This window comes from Gekko japonicus, unplaced genomic scaffold (genome assembly GCF_001447785.1).
Source record: "Gekko japonicus isolate JY-2015 unplaced genomic scaffold, Gekko_japonicus_V1.1 scaffold514, whole genome shotgun sequence".
In the NCBI taxonomy this organism is placed as follows: Eukaryota; Metazoa; Chordata; class Lepidosauria; order Squamata; family Gekkonidae; genus Gekko; species Gekko japonicus.
This window is the reverse complement of record NW_015168665.1, coordinates 280093-295246: the sequence shown is the minus strand read 5'-3', so window position 1 is coordinate 295246 and position 15154 is coordinate 280093. Positions and strand designations below refer to the sequence as shown.

At 45.6% G+C, this 15154-nt stretch overlaps 1 protein-coding gene across 4 annotated transcripts in view; it reads right to left on the bottom strand.

Annotated features, from left to right (window-relative positions):
• Nucleotides 1-15154, bottom strand: part of MITF (microphthalmia-associated transcription factor) — a 197655-nt gene that overhangs the window by 160363 nt on the left and 22138 nt on the right. The window contains exon 1 of one of the 4 annotated variants that reach the window (XM_015415299.1): nucleotides 14281-14314. The exons of the other annotated variants lie outside the window; for them this stretch is intronic. The gene's annotated coding sequence lies outside the window, so the exon portion shown is untranslated. Of the gene's footprint in view, nucleotides 1-14280; nucleotides 14315-15154 lie in introns of those variants that run through there. 4 annotated transcript variants of the gene reach the window in all.

The following is a 15154-nucleotide window of genomic DNA, read 5'->3' as shown; positions in this document are numbered from 1 at the left end:
CTACAGATGGTAAGTAGAAAGAGGCTCAGGTTCTCCTCTAGACACACTGGCTCACCTGTACAGCCGCTGGGAGACTAACCCGCATGCATGCAATCCTGCCATATGCAGCCCACAGCCCCTTCTTTGTAAAAAGCCCAAACTCCACTTGGCGGCACAGGTTCCAGGTGTTTGTTTTCACAACACAGGCAAAACCCACTGGAAAGTAAGAAGCAGCTACCACCACCCATCTTGTGCTATGGGCAGGGGTGTATTATAACAGCACACACATGTGATTTGCAACAACAATGGCAGCGCTGAACCTTTTTGTTGCTCCAGCTGTGTCACATGGCCAAAAAGGATAACATTCTGGACAGGCCTGCCAAATTCTGACACGATGAGGCATCTAGTTGCAGTAAAGTCAGTCTTCTACGATCAGCAGACTGCCTGTTCTCAGATCTGCTCAGGATACTTTATAATCTGTAGCCCACCTTTCTCACTGAGGCTGAAGGTGGATTACAGAATACAAAGTGATGCAATCAAACACCACAAAACCATGAACAATGCAATAGGAAGAGGATTAAAGGTAAAGGTAAAGGTTCCCTTGCTCGAAAGCCAGTCGAATCCGACTCTAGGGTTGCGGTGCTCATCTCCGTTTCAAAGCCGAAGAGCCAGCGCTGTCCGAAGACGTTTCCGTGGTCATGTGGCCGGCATGACTAAACACCAAGGCGCACGGAACGCTGTTACCTTCCCACCGAAGTGGTACCTATTTATCTACTTGCAATTTCTTGCTTTCGAACTGCTAGGTTGGCAGGAGCTGGAACTAGTGATGGGAGCTCACTCCATCATGCGGCAACCGGGGTCTCGAACTGCTGAACTACTGACCTTCCACAGCCTGCAGTTCAGCGTCTTAACCACTTGAGCCACCGCAGCTCCAGGAAGAGGATTACAGAACTCAAAATAATGCAAAGAAACCATCTGAGACATAAACCGTGCAGAAAGTGGAATTCCAGATATAGAAGGCAAAGTAGTAAAAGCAAGCGGAAGCATACAATAATCATTGCAGTAGACTATAGTGCTTTTCCATGATAAAGACACCCTCTTGAACTCTTCCATTCAACTCCAGTTCTAATCCCTTCACTTCAGCACAATGATTGCTCTACTATTATCCCCCTCCTCCTTCCCCACCAGCCTATCAGTTGCACAAAGCCCACTACTGTTTTGGCTGACTGAATGATGACCTACCCATACCAAGATTGCTCCTACAACCATCTGTTAGTAGAGGCTAAAGAACTCTCCAACACAGGAGCCAGTGGTGTAGGATCACAAATAAACAAACAACCTCAGGGGAGCCATTCCTTCCTAAATTCTCTGGTAAACAGCTATCTATAGCCTCTTACGACTTTCAATGGAGTATGGTGCCCAGGGGCTGTCTTAACTGCAGGGCAGCTATACCAGGCAGTGACGGGCAGGGCAGGGCAGGAGGTGGGGCAGGGGCTGGGGCTACCTTCTGCACCACTACAACTCCCCCCCCCGGCTCCCCTGCCACAGGTCCTCTCTGTCTTTTTGGTAGCAGGAGAGGCAATGGGTGCCAAGCAGTGAGGGGACCCTCCTGGCAGTCTTCTTCAGCTGTAAGGCAGGCCCCTCCCACCAGCGTACTCAGTGATGATGTCCCTGACAGATGATGCCTCTCTGCTGCGACTGTAGAGGTGATGAGTAGTGGGGGGGTCCAGCTGCCCTCCACAGCACTGCCACCACAAAAGAGGCAGGACAGTCAGGGATGGTGCAGGTCCACAGCTGGATGATGGCATCCATGGCAGATGGGGAGCAGCTGCCCCTAAGGGAATTTGGACAGTGATTCCCTTCCCCCTTTGGCAGTGAGTTGAGTAGGAGAGTGACTTTGAAGGAGGACAAAGGGTAGTTGGGGAACAGAGCTGAGTACTGCTCATGTATTTTTTGTCCCCCTCTGCCCTACAAGTGAGTCAGAACTGTGAGTGGGCTTCAACCCTGTACCACAGTTCCCTCCCTGGGAAGGGGAAACTACTCAGCAGTTCTCTTCTCCCCTTTCCCAATGCACAGTGGTGGGAGAGAGCCAGGAGATCCCCCCCTCCCATGTGTGTTTGTGTTCGTAACGGTCCAGGAAAACTCACTCACAGTTCAGAACTGTGTGCCTATTGAGATAAATACTGTTAGCAGAAATGAGTAGGCAACAAAACTAAACAGAAGTCCAGAGGCACCTTGAATACTAACAACTTATTCCAGCATAAGCAGAACATACATGATTCTGTTTTAATTTTGCTGGGACGGGCTAAACATGACAGCCCCTCTCAAATTACTATCAGGGGATGCAACAATATCTTTTTTCTCACACACACCCCTTGACCAAAGATACTACCCAATCCTACAGTGGAATCTGAGCATTCCCCTCCCACTCCCCTACATGCATCCATTAGAACAGTATCCATTCACAATTTCTTTTCTACCTCCCTTCACCCATGCCGATTTCTTTTCTTGGAGGGGGGGGTTACAGGTAAGAAACGAAAGATCCTGCTATACTTTCACTGGTGCTTTACCTTGGGGGCTGAACAAATCTTTGCACTGGCTGACTTGGGAAACCCCACAAGAGAAAGTTCATTGAAGCGTTATAGTGACTTTTTTAGAGAGTGAAGTAAAGAAAAAGTGGGGGAGTTTAAAAGCCACAAACCTGAACAGCAAGAGGGGGACCCAAAACTGCAACTTGAGTAAGTCTGTGGTATGTGCTGCAGGCAAGATTTTTGCAAAAAGATCTGCTTTCTGCTGCTATAGCTTCTAGGGGTGCCAGGTCGACTTACCCTGCCAGCTGGGGGTGGGAGGCAGCTTTCCAGAAGTGGGGTAGGTGGGGCAACGTCACCAACACAATGACATCACATGGAAATGACATCACACCAAGGACATTGCATGATGACACTCTAGCATTTGGGGCAACACTCTATGGTAACCATAGAGTTTTGCCCCAAATGCTAGAGCATCCCCGGCATGATGACATCACTTCTGTGTGACATCATTGCATCAATGACATTGCCACACAAGGAGGCCGTTTGGGGGTGGCACTTCCCTATCAGCCAGCTGGCCGGCAGCAGACTGAAGCCCAGAAAATTGGGGGAACCCCTCCCTGGACCAGGGGTTTGGCAACCCTAGTAGCATCTACTAACTTACAAATTTCTGGAGTACAACTTGTTCACTTGGGGACTTCCTGTATTTCAATTCAATGTGGATTGGGTGGCAATAAAGGGAGTTCTGAGGCATCCTTGACTTTTGCCCAGGGCCCCAAAATCACTAAGGCCACCCCTGACAGTGCCAAGCTCTCACCAATGATGCCTGGTTAACCTATTCTCAACGGACACTATGGGAGTCTTGTCCACATCCTGAGATTCAGTACTGTTCCTCAAAAGTCTTTCAAATGACTCTCCTTTGCTATAGTAGGGTATACTATGCTTTGCTATAGTAGGGTAACTCCTGGACAAAGGATGTTCAAAGACCATGGCTTATGCTCTCATTTTACTTGGGACCTCAAATTCAGAGGAAACATGCACATCTGACCAAATTCCACCCCTACCTAAAAAGGCTTCTCTTGGAACCACCAGCCATACTGATTCCCTTCAGCTTTTTCTATCTCCATGAAATCTTCAGAATTAATAACAATTTGAACCTGGTTTATCTGCTTATAATATGATGAATGTAACACTTAGCCAGAATATAAATTATTCACTTGCAATATTGAACAGGCAAAACATATTTATTTTATCAAATTCATAGGGTGTGGTCAGATGGCATGCTGAGAGCGAGTTAAACTGCTCCGGTTCTGACTGGATTATATTTGATCTGGATAATCGCGATCACACTTACATCCCTTATCCCGCCTCACCGCACAGTCATGTCACTCCCTGGTGTCTACACTACCGACGTGCGGGAGCGCGCATCGGCGGGGTTTTTAATTTTTTTCTCAGTTTGCACATGCGCTCATCCATAGAATGGGGGGGAAACTATCATGGCGCATGCACAGAACCACCAGGGTGATTCAATCCAACTCCTCCAACAAAAGACTTCCGTTTAAACATTTGACCCAAAAATTGCCTCCATAAGATCCCGAACTCATCTAAACGCTAAAACAAGTGATTGTTTAAATGTTGGTTTTCTAAACACAGTAGCGGAGCTCTACCTATGCACACACCGCCAACGCATTAAAAAAAATGGTGGGCGAAAAGCGGATGCCTCAGGCAGCTTTTGATCGGGGAGGGGGTTTAAACCGGAAGTAGCTTGACACCGGAGGAGCGATCACACAGGGGAAAAATGAGGCTTCAAACAGGAGAGCTGAAAAAACACCACTTTGGGACCTGGTAACAAAATACTCCAGGTTAAAGGGGTTTTGAGCCAGAAGGCAACGGCTGGAGATGGGAGGCAGATGCTGACTGTGTGCTTGTGCAGATAAACTCCGTTGCTGAAGCGTGACGACACCAGATCAAACAGCACATCTGAACGCACCATTCACTACCTTGCTGGCATCATCAGTGCCACCAAGGGAGGGAACAGTTTAAAATCGTAAATAAAAAACACCTGTTAAAAGCCATTAAAACCAAGCATACATCAATACAACAATTAGAACCAACTTAAAATACACATATAATGCAATAAAATACACATACATAAAAACAGTTAAAAACAGGACAAAAAGGAGGGATCACTAAGGGAACATCAGATAAAGCAAACAAACAAAAAAATCTTCACTTACTGGTGAAAGATGGCAATAGAAGGGGACAGGCAAGACTCTCTGATAGGGTTCCCAATCTCCAGGGGTTCCCTGGTTTGGAGCTCCCCCCCCCCCCATTTCAGGGCTATCAGAAAGGAGGGGGGAATAGCTGATGGGCACTGCATTATACCATATGGTAGCCAGGGGGTCCAGTTCTATGATTCCTCCAAAGAAGATGCCCCCATCCTCCATTTTTCCAATGGAGGGAAAGCATTTAAAAGGAATGTGGTCCCTTTAAATGTGACAGGAGCTCACCCAGAACTCACTTCGGAGTTCCCTCTCCTGGAGCCTCCCTCCCCTCTCCCAGAGCCTCCTGGTAAGTCCCCCACCCATTTGTCAGCCTCACCTGGCAACCCTGCTCTCTGGGAAGAGTTTGGTGCCATAACCAAGAAGGCCTTCTCCCAGGTTGCCACTCACCTGATCTCAGAAAGCAAGGACACCCAAAGCAGGAGATGAGGGCGGCAGTCAAGCAAGTTCATAAAGGACTAGGCAGTTCTTCAGGTATCCTGGTCCCAAGCCATATAGGACTTTAAAGGTCAATACCAGCATTGAATTGTACTCAGGAACAGATCGGGAGCCTGAGTGCTGTGGTCTCTTTAACCATCCCCAGTCAACACCCTGGCTGCGGCATTCTGCACTAACTGAAGTTTCTGAACACATTTCAACAGCAACCCCACAGAATACACTGCAGTAATCTAACCTAGATGTAACCAGGACATGCACCACGGTGGCTAGATCTCTCATGACCATGAAAGATCACAGCTGACTAACCAGTTGAAGCTAACCAGCCAAAGCTTTTCCACAGCTGCCACATGTTTATCCAGCAGTAGGCCTCAGTCTGAGAGCACCACCCACACTACAGACCTGTTCCTTCAAGGGCACTGAGACCCCATCCAAAATGGGAGACACCTTAAATCCTGGGCCAGACCTTCCACTCACCAGGATCACTTCCATCTTGTCAGGATTAAATTTCAGTTTATCAGCCTGCATACACTCGAAAACTGGATCCAGGCACCAGTTAAGTATTTCTACAGCCTTTCTGGGATCCTCTGAAACCACAAGATAGAACTGAGTGTAGGGTTGCCCGATCCCACTGGAGGCAGGGGTGCTCTGCTGCCAAGCCACATCTCCCTGACGCCAATCAGATGGCCAGCAGGGGGAACTTACCCTGAAAAAGAGGGAGATCCAATGTGCAGTGATGTATCTACGACCCTGCCTATATGAGCTGGAAGTGACGTCATCACATCCAGAATGTCGGGGTGACGCTCCAGTATTTAGACAAAAACTCGATGGTAGAAGCTAAATCTACCACAGAGTTTTTGCCCAAATAACAGTGTTGCCCTGACTTGCCAGAACTGATGACATCACTTCCGGGTCACGTGGGCAGTGACATGGACACGTCGCTGTACGTTGGATGGGCCTCCCCCTGCTGTTCCCCGTAAGTCCCCCCATTCCCTGCCAGTTGCTAGCACGGACCTGGCAACCCTGAACTGAGTGACATCTGCATATTGATGACAACTGAACCCAAAGTGCATACTGAACTAGCAATAAGTTCCCTGAAGAATTTCTCAGAAATTTTCTGGTGCTTTTTTAAAAAAAATTGTATTGATTTTATAATATTTTCAGTTCAAAATAAAACCAACCAACTTGTTTTCCATGCCAGCAGAAACCCAAGGAGCTCCTTTACATCCTGCCTAATCCACATACGCTAAGGGGAAGATTGGGAAGGACAATATTCTAGGTTTCTGGTTGCCCTGGGGGCCCCTGAAGCTGGACAAGAGGCATGTAATTTGCTTTCAAATGAAGTTTAAGTTGCTGGTATGAGGTGGGCCCAGAGGGAATCTTTGTCTGGCAGCCCCATGGTGGTTCTTTGCAGGCCTTGTGTAACCCGTAACTTTAGAAGCAACTCCCATGGTTAGATGAACTGTCTGTCTCCAATTCCTAAAGGAATATAACAAGATATATCAACAAGACACAAAATGTTGTTGATTAACTGCTGCTTCTTCATGATCATGGAGAACTCTCATAAGAAATCGTGTCTAGATAAGCAATACACAGAAGGCCAAAGGCTATACTTACACTCTGATCAAGTAATTTCAACAGCACTATCAAACGGCATTGAACAACAAGTTAGTGCTTGCTCATCAAAGAGCTGAAATATTCTCATCAACACCTCTGCATCATTATACACACTTAAACCAGTATGTTAAGGTTATTTAAGTAGCACTGGAGCAGTGATTATAAAAGCATACGTTTGTTCTTCTCAATACACCTTCAGGTCTAACTGGGTGATCTTATCCTGGAGATACATCTCCTGGGCGGGGAAACAGAATCACTAGTAAATTCCACTCTGGGGCTGAATGCAACATTGTGCCATCATAGTGGATTTACAACTGGGCACAGTATTACTGTTGTGCCAACATAAACCTGGTGTAGCTGCCATACTAGCACAGACTGCCAGTGGATAACCTTGGGCAACCCAACCAAAAGCTTTCCACTGTAAATTGGGAATTGTAATATTAATCTTGTGAGGTAGGTTACGAGAATTAATAATACAAGGTATGCAAAAAAAGGTGACTAAAAGAGGACACAGTAGTAATGCTGTGTATTTAAGTAGAAAGTAGAAGAGAGGTGACGCCGGCTTGACTATCCCTTAGAAAACTTGGAGCAATGAGTTTAGACCTGATAAACCCAAGACCAAATCACCGTGGGGCCCCTGCAGTTCATTGGTCTACATGGATGCAATGGTTGCATCTCCGCAAAGCTCCCATCCTCTCTCATCCAAAGCTCCACCTACTGTTCAGACACAAAGTAGGTCCGTTATGTTAGCACACAATCAGACTGTAGAATTTGAGCTACTCGGGGCCAAAGGCAGAAGCTTGAGAACTCCACACATCAACACCACACAGGCGAATCCAGAGTAGGTGCTATGAGCTGGAGCTTATGAGATAGATCAGCTGTGAACCAGCCATGCCATATGGCTTTAGGGAAAATAAAACACAGCGCTGCTGTAGTCAACGTGCCCTGGGATAAAATTCCTTCCCTGTCACAAATACAGAGATTAGTAAATCCTGAAGTAAGCTATACTCGAGGTCTTCTCAGAATATTATTACAATCATAATAAAAGCAGGCAAGAGCGGACACTAAATTTGTTCATACATTCTGGCACCTGAGATCAGCACTGCAAGTTTGAAAAGCTAAGTTCAGCTCCCCCCCTCCAAAGATATAGATATATATATATATATATATATACACACACACACACACACACACACACACACACAATTCTAATGAAGCCTTCTGTCCTCTAGTCAGTACCTGGCCTATAACCTCTTTATAAAACAATCCAGTTTGGATTTCATGACAGACTAACCACAGGTGTACTTACTAGCAACCCACTTTCCCTGTCCTGGTGTGAGCAGATGTAAGCTATAGTTCAAACAATGACTAAAATCTCAAATGTCTACTCAACAGTATCCTCAAGTAGCAGGTCTAGCAGAGGACCCTACCTGTATCCTTGAAGAAATCTGCCAGTCAGATGACAAAATGTTCAACTTGATACTTCACTGGTGCAAAGAAGTATAAGTGAGCAGCATATGAGTACCTACGTTTTTGGTTTTTCTAAGTAAAAAGTGGTAAGTTCTATATAACTGTAGCTGTGAGTAATGTGCCCTGACCCGGATGGCCCAGGTTAGACCAATTTCAGCAGATTTCAGAAGCTAAGCAGAGTTGGCCCTGGTCAGTATTTGGATGGCAGACCACCAAGGAATACCAGGGTCACTATGAAGAGGTAGGCAGTGGCAAACCATCCCTGAAATCTCTTGCCTTGAAAGCCTATGGGGTCACCATAAATCAGTTGTGACTTGATGCCAGAGAGAGAGAGAGCACCACATATCAGTGGTGTCTGGATGCCAGAGAGAGAGAGAGAGAGAGAGAGAGAGAGAGAGAGAGAGAGAGAGATAGGTACCAGGCCTCTTGAAAAGGATCAATCATTTCATGCCAGTGTAAAATCAGGATGAGTACTCAGTTTAAAACACCTTGGCATCATGTTCTGCCGAGCCAAGTAGATTCAAGCCCCCTTTTCATCAGCCAGACTAGTCCATCTTCATTTAGCCAAGTTTCTAGCCATAGGGGAATCCAGTCAGTCAAGCACAATGAAATCTATCCTCACTCCTTACACTCCCCCACTGACTTCTCTTTTTTCATTACCACCAGGCTTTTCATCTTCTCTTCTCACTTACATTTTTGGGGGGGGGGGGGATCATATTATTCCCAAAGAAAAGCTTCTGAAAAGTTCAAGGTGTTCCTACCAGTCCAGAACACAGTTTCAGTCTTTGGGCTTATATGAGACATCCATACATTTTTAGAGGAAACGCTGCTCTGAAATTAAATAGAACAGAACAAAAGCATGACCTATTAGCAAAAAAATGAAGTAATAATTACTCAAACAGTTCTTCTTCTACAGAAAACACAGAGCGAGCATCTTGCAGAGCACAGTATTTCCTAAAAACGCAAAACTCAAAAGTGCAACTGCTGAGTTCACCAGATTTTTGTTCTCACAGAAATGGCAAAGCAATCAAAGCAATTGCGCCTTCAGGCTGCCACACAGGGTGCTGAACCATCAGCTCAACGCATGAAGAGCCAAAATTGTAGGCAGCTGCTGCTATTCCAAATGGTCAAAGACCCTTCCTAGATCACTAGCTACTATAGGCTGCCAATCAGTTCACAGCTGTCTGTAAATCGATGCACTGTCTATGATCCCATATAACCCTCCACACACAAAAAAGAGAACACACAAGAAATAGCTTTCTATTGTGCATCTTGCATCTTGAATTGTAAACATTATGCTCAGTCAGACTGGATGGATACTTCAGTTGAGGGACACATCTAACTAAGAAGCATCAGATCTCCAAGAGGCCCATCTGAAACACTCCATGTACGAGAACCATATGGTAGGGTTACCATTCCCCAGGTCTGGGTGGGGAATCCTCCCCTTTTTTGGGACTTCTACCCACCACTACCCAGCTGGCTGGGGGGGGGGAAGCCCTGCCCCCATGTGCTGATGTCACATGGAAATGACATCATCGCATCTGTCAGGGATGCTCTGGCCCTGCCCCAGCATGATCAAGCAGTTCGGGTGGTTCTCCTGCTCTTTGTCACCACCCACCAACTCCCAGCCTTGCCCGGGCTCTCCACTGCTGTCTTCCTCGCTCCAGGGCTGCCTTCCACATTCCCAGCCTCGCTCCTCACTCCCAGGCTCGGTGAGTAGTCTTCAGGCTGGGCCCTCTGCCTTGGCCTCTTGGCTGGTTGCTCTGCAGGGGCTGGAAGGCGATGGGTCCCTCACAGCTCCAGCACCCGCAGTGCGATGATGTCACTTTCGGATGATATCAGTGCATCAGGGACATCTTCGCCCACTCCCGGAATGCCCCCCAAATCCCCCTGCTGGCAAGATGAAGGGACCTGGCAATCCTACCATATGGTCAAAGGGGTTTAGGATGAGACAAATATGCATGTGTATCTCTCTTAATCCTGTCCTCGGTAGGTATGCTGGAAGAGGTGACATGCATCTTTTAATAAAAGGAAAACTATAGTTGACATTTTTGCAGAAATACACTCTTTACGTCCTACAGGTCTTGCAGAAGTGAAAAATAAATAGTTTCCCCTTTCCCAGCCATTACCCATATTTGATCTGAACGTATTCTGTAGCTCTTAAGAGACAAATTGTACCTTCTTTCCCCCTTTTCCACATGTGTTTTGCTCCCTCTGGGACTATTAGAGAGACCAAAATACATTTGGGGGAGGGACCCTGAAGCAATAGGGACAAACGAGTGACAAAATTGACAGTGTGGAAGTGGCCTTTGTTTATGCCCTGACTAGCTGGAGTCATTAGCCCCTACTGTGGGACTACATAACACTCGCTTCCTAACATTATGATATCTTGGGAACATTAACATGTTAAACACTGAGTGAAGGTGGGGATACTTCAAACATTCATTCTTTAAAAACTATTAAGACTTTTATTGTGGGAAAGTATGGCTTTCCCAATGTCTGTAGGATAGCAAAGATGTCAGGTCAACAGACTGGGGAGCATGTAAGTGTGTCAAATTCCCACCTTATGCCAACCTTTTAAAAAAAATATGCTTGCCATTCAGAATGACCAGCCAGAGTCCCAAGAGAAAGCAGGTACTTTTAAGGGAGAAGACAGCTGGAATAAATAAAGAGGGCTCACAGTCTTGCCTTTCTATACCCAAATGACTCATAAGAACGTAAGACAAGTCAATTTTGGGGCAGGCCAATGGCCCATCCAGTCCAACACTCTGTCACACAGTGGCCAAAAATACCAGGTGCCATCAGGAGGTCCAGCACTGGGGCGAGGACATTAGAAGCCCTCCCACTGTTGCTGCCCACCCAAGCACTAAGAATAGAGCATCACTTGCCCCAGACCAAGAGTTCCTATTTATAGGTAAAGGTTTCCCTCGCTCAAAAGCCAGTCGAATCTGACTCTAGGGTTGCGGTGCTCATCTCTGTTTCCAAGCCGAAGAGCCAGCGCTGTCTGAAGATGTTTCCGTGGTCATGTGGCTGGCATGACTAGACACTGAGGTGCACGGAACGCTGTTACCTTCCCACCGAAGCGGTATCTGTTTATCTACTTGCAATTTCTTGTTTTCCAACTGCTAGGTTGGCAAGAGCTGGGGCCAGAGACGGGAGCTCACTCCATCATGCGGCCCCTGGGTCTCGAACTGCTGAACTCCCGACCTTCCACTCTGCAGTTCAGCCACTGATGGGCCTCTGCTCCATATGCTTATCTAATTCCCTTTTGAAGCCGTCCATGCTTGTAGCCGCCACCATCTCCTGTGGCAGTAAATTCCATGTGTTAATCACTCTGTGGGTGAAGAAGTGCTTCCTTTTATCTGTTACTCAATTCCTGTTGCCTTCTACCCACTAACCCACAATGTTGTCAAGCTTCTTTACAACCTTTTTTTAAAAAGCAGTAGAAACAAGAAAATAGAATAATACCAAAAAAATCAAATAAGACAGCAACCAAATCAACAAATTGGAGCATAGCTAAAATCTGAAGGAGGAAGCTGTAAATAGAAAGTGTTTGGGGTTCCATCAAAAGTGAGGATAAATCTTTAAAAAAACTTTTCACCTGGTGCCTGAATCTCAGTAAAGAAGGAATCAAGCAAGTATAGTTGCCAAGAAACACCTAGATGAGATGTCACAAAAAATGCCCTGCCTGTAGTAGGCTTGCCAAGTCCCCCCGGGGGGCGGGGAAAACCCCGCCCCAGAGGCCCCAGGGGGAACTCCACCCCGACGTGCAGGTCATCAGGAAGTGACGTGACGATGCCAGGCACACTGGGGGCGGGGCCACGGTCATCCGAGGGAAAACTCTATGGTTTTCCCTTGGATGGTCATGGCCCCGCCCCCAGCGTGCCTGGCGGTGTCACGTCACTTCCTGGTGATGTGGATGCGGCGCACTCGCTCCGTGATCGGCCCGGGAGTCCCCCGCTGTGGAGGAAGGTAACACTTGGCAACCCTAGCCTGTAGTCACTACCTGTCTTCCCTCCAAAGCCAGGAGACCAGGCCTCCTGGAAGAAAGACCTTAACAGCCAGGCAATTTGTATGGGATGGAAGATATATGGGCAAGCAGTCCTACAATTGCTACCATTCCAGAGTGCCCAGAGTTTTAAGACTGCAATTTTAGAACACCTTCCTGCCCCATTGAATAAAATGGGACTACTTTTCAGTAAACCAGTTTAGGATTGCTCCCTAAAAGAACTAACCAGTAGATTTAATTGGTACCTACTGGCTCTTCAAGCACTAGTGTATTCATGGAAAAATATTTTTATTTACTTTTACAGTTGGCGATCAGCAAGTTCAAAAGATGCAGTGGCTCTTCTTTTGTTGTTATTGTTGTTGCTGTCAAGTCACAGGAGACTTATGGTGAACCCGTAAGGTTTTCAAGGCAAGCGACTAACAGAGGTTGGTTGCCACTGCCTGCCTCAGCGTCATGACCCTTGCATTCCTTGGTCGTCTCCCGTCCAAATACTAGCCAGAGCCGACCCAGTTTAGCTTCCAAGATCTTACAAGATCAGGCTAGCCTGGCTTCTCTTTTTAGTGGTCATTATTAACAAATGAAAATAAGCATTTTGACCAAGTTGGAGAATGCCATCTGGTATATTCTGTTTTGAATATCATTTTTAGTATGGCTGATTTGATTGTCTATTCTAGTGCTGTTAAGGCCACTACTTTTGTTTTATTGTTCAACAGGCTATTAAACATTGTGCAATTTTATTTACACAAACTGCCTTGGGGAGCCTTGTTGATATGAGCTGGTATAAACATAACTTAAATAAATTATCAGGTTGTCTGTGCTGGCTAGAACCTTTGTGCCTTAAACAAATGCCATTTTTTCAATGTTACAGAAAATGAGGTAAACCATTGGAGCAATCCTAAACATATCTGCTCAGAAGTACATCCCATTTCATTCACTGGGTCTTACCCCCAAGCAACTGTTTCTAAGGATTGCAGTCTGTATCTCTTTAAGAAGTTTCAGTATCTGCAGTTATCAAAGACACCAATCCTCTGCCAGGGTAAACACAATATGTCTAGTATATGAAGGATCCCTGTAGGCATAACGTATCTTTTTTTGCATCTTCACATTCATTTAGTGTACATTTTAACAATTTTCCCTTCCAAATTGTACAGATTGCCACTAGGGGTGCCAACAGGCCTAGAGAGGCATGTCCTGCTTAATGAGCAGTAATGGGCATTTGAAGCGCTTCATGGCATGGAGGTGAATAACATTACCTGGTGCATACCATATTATTAAGCCACTATTAAAATGAGAGTAGAAAAGAGTAAGAGTCCAGTAGAACCTTAAAGACTAACAAAATTTGTGGCAGGTATGAGCTTTCATAAGTCTCATGAAAGCTCATACTTGCCACAAATTTTGTTAGTCTTGAAGGTACTACTGGACTCCTACTCTTTCCTGCTGCTGCAGACAAATATGACAACCCATCATGTTCTATTAAAATGACAGTACTTTTTTTCTCTAGACAGCTGGAAACCTATTAGCCACAACACTGAAGACTTTTTTTGATGTTAACTGTTTTAAAAATGGCTCTGATCCCAAAATCTATTAAGCTTCAGAACAGTCACGGCATACTTTTAATTCCATTATCGCTGCAACAAGTAGTTAAAGTACTTGAGCAATTGATTGAAGTTTACAATTCAATTGTTGTCATAACTTCCACAACAGTGAGGAATCAAACGGGAAGTCATTACCAAGTTTCAGTGCAATCCTCTGAGACGACTAATGCTCTTGACAGCCACATGCTCAGAATGAAGTTTCATGGGCTAATCATACAGCTATTTTTAGCCACAGACAACGTGGGCCCCACAATACCCTCCTCATCACCCACGTCCCCTTCCAAGGGATTTCTGAAGCCCAGTAAAATACCAAACATCTCCATACTATTTCAGAAAGTTAAGGCATGCCTCAACCAATTACTCACAAGCAAAATCTCTGTGCTCTTCATCGGCCTATCCTTCCCTGCTGGCACCTCAATGAGATATGAATCAGTCTACTAGAGAGCCCCTTTTTATTTAGGGAGCGTAATCGTGGGTGTGGCTAAGACAATCAAGCTACTCCGCTCTGTATTTTTGGCTCTTGGAGCTATAGGCAACACTATCACACTCCCACGTTCACGCCTGTAAATATCTCAGTGCACCTAAGCTCCCTGACGTAGGCAACAGACTAGAAGGGCTCATGGCACACAAACAGGTTACTCTAGGATGCCACAGCACATTTGGTCTCGTTTGATTCTGCCCACCAACAGAACAGCACTTCTGAAATTTCATTTTTCTATTCTGAGTTTGAACCAAAGATTTAACACTGTGTCTCAAAAAACCCTTTCAAATAACTCTCTTTTCTCTTTACAGGTACTTAAACAATAATTTGACAAACAAAAATAAGACTTCTTGTGGGAGCCACTTTAGATATTAATTAATTTATATTGTAGTGTGTTTTGTACCACCTCTTAAGGAATGAGTATAGCTAGTAGATAGGAGCTCATCCATGTGCAAAATGGACTGTACAATTAATACCCACCCAGCACTTTGAAGCAGTTACACAATCTCTTATCAACTAAGATAGTATCATGCCTCTCTGCAATACTTTGCAGCTGCACAAAATGGATATGCAGAATCTACTCAGGACTCCATTACTACCACGTAATCGGATTCAGTTCATTTTATTGGTTTCATTTCATTGTCTTGCTGAGACTCAAGGTGAATTACAAAACACAGGAAACAATTCAGGCAGCATAAGGTATCCAATAAGCAAACAACCTAAGGCATGCCATACCATAAAGCAAAAAGTGAGTTACA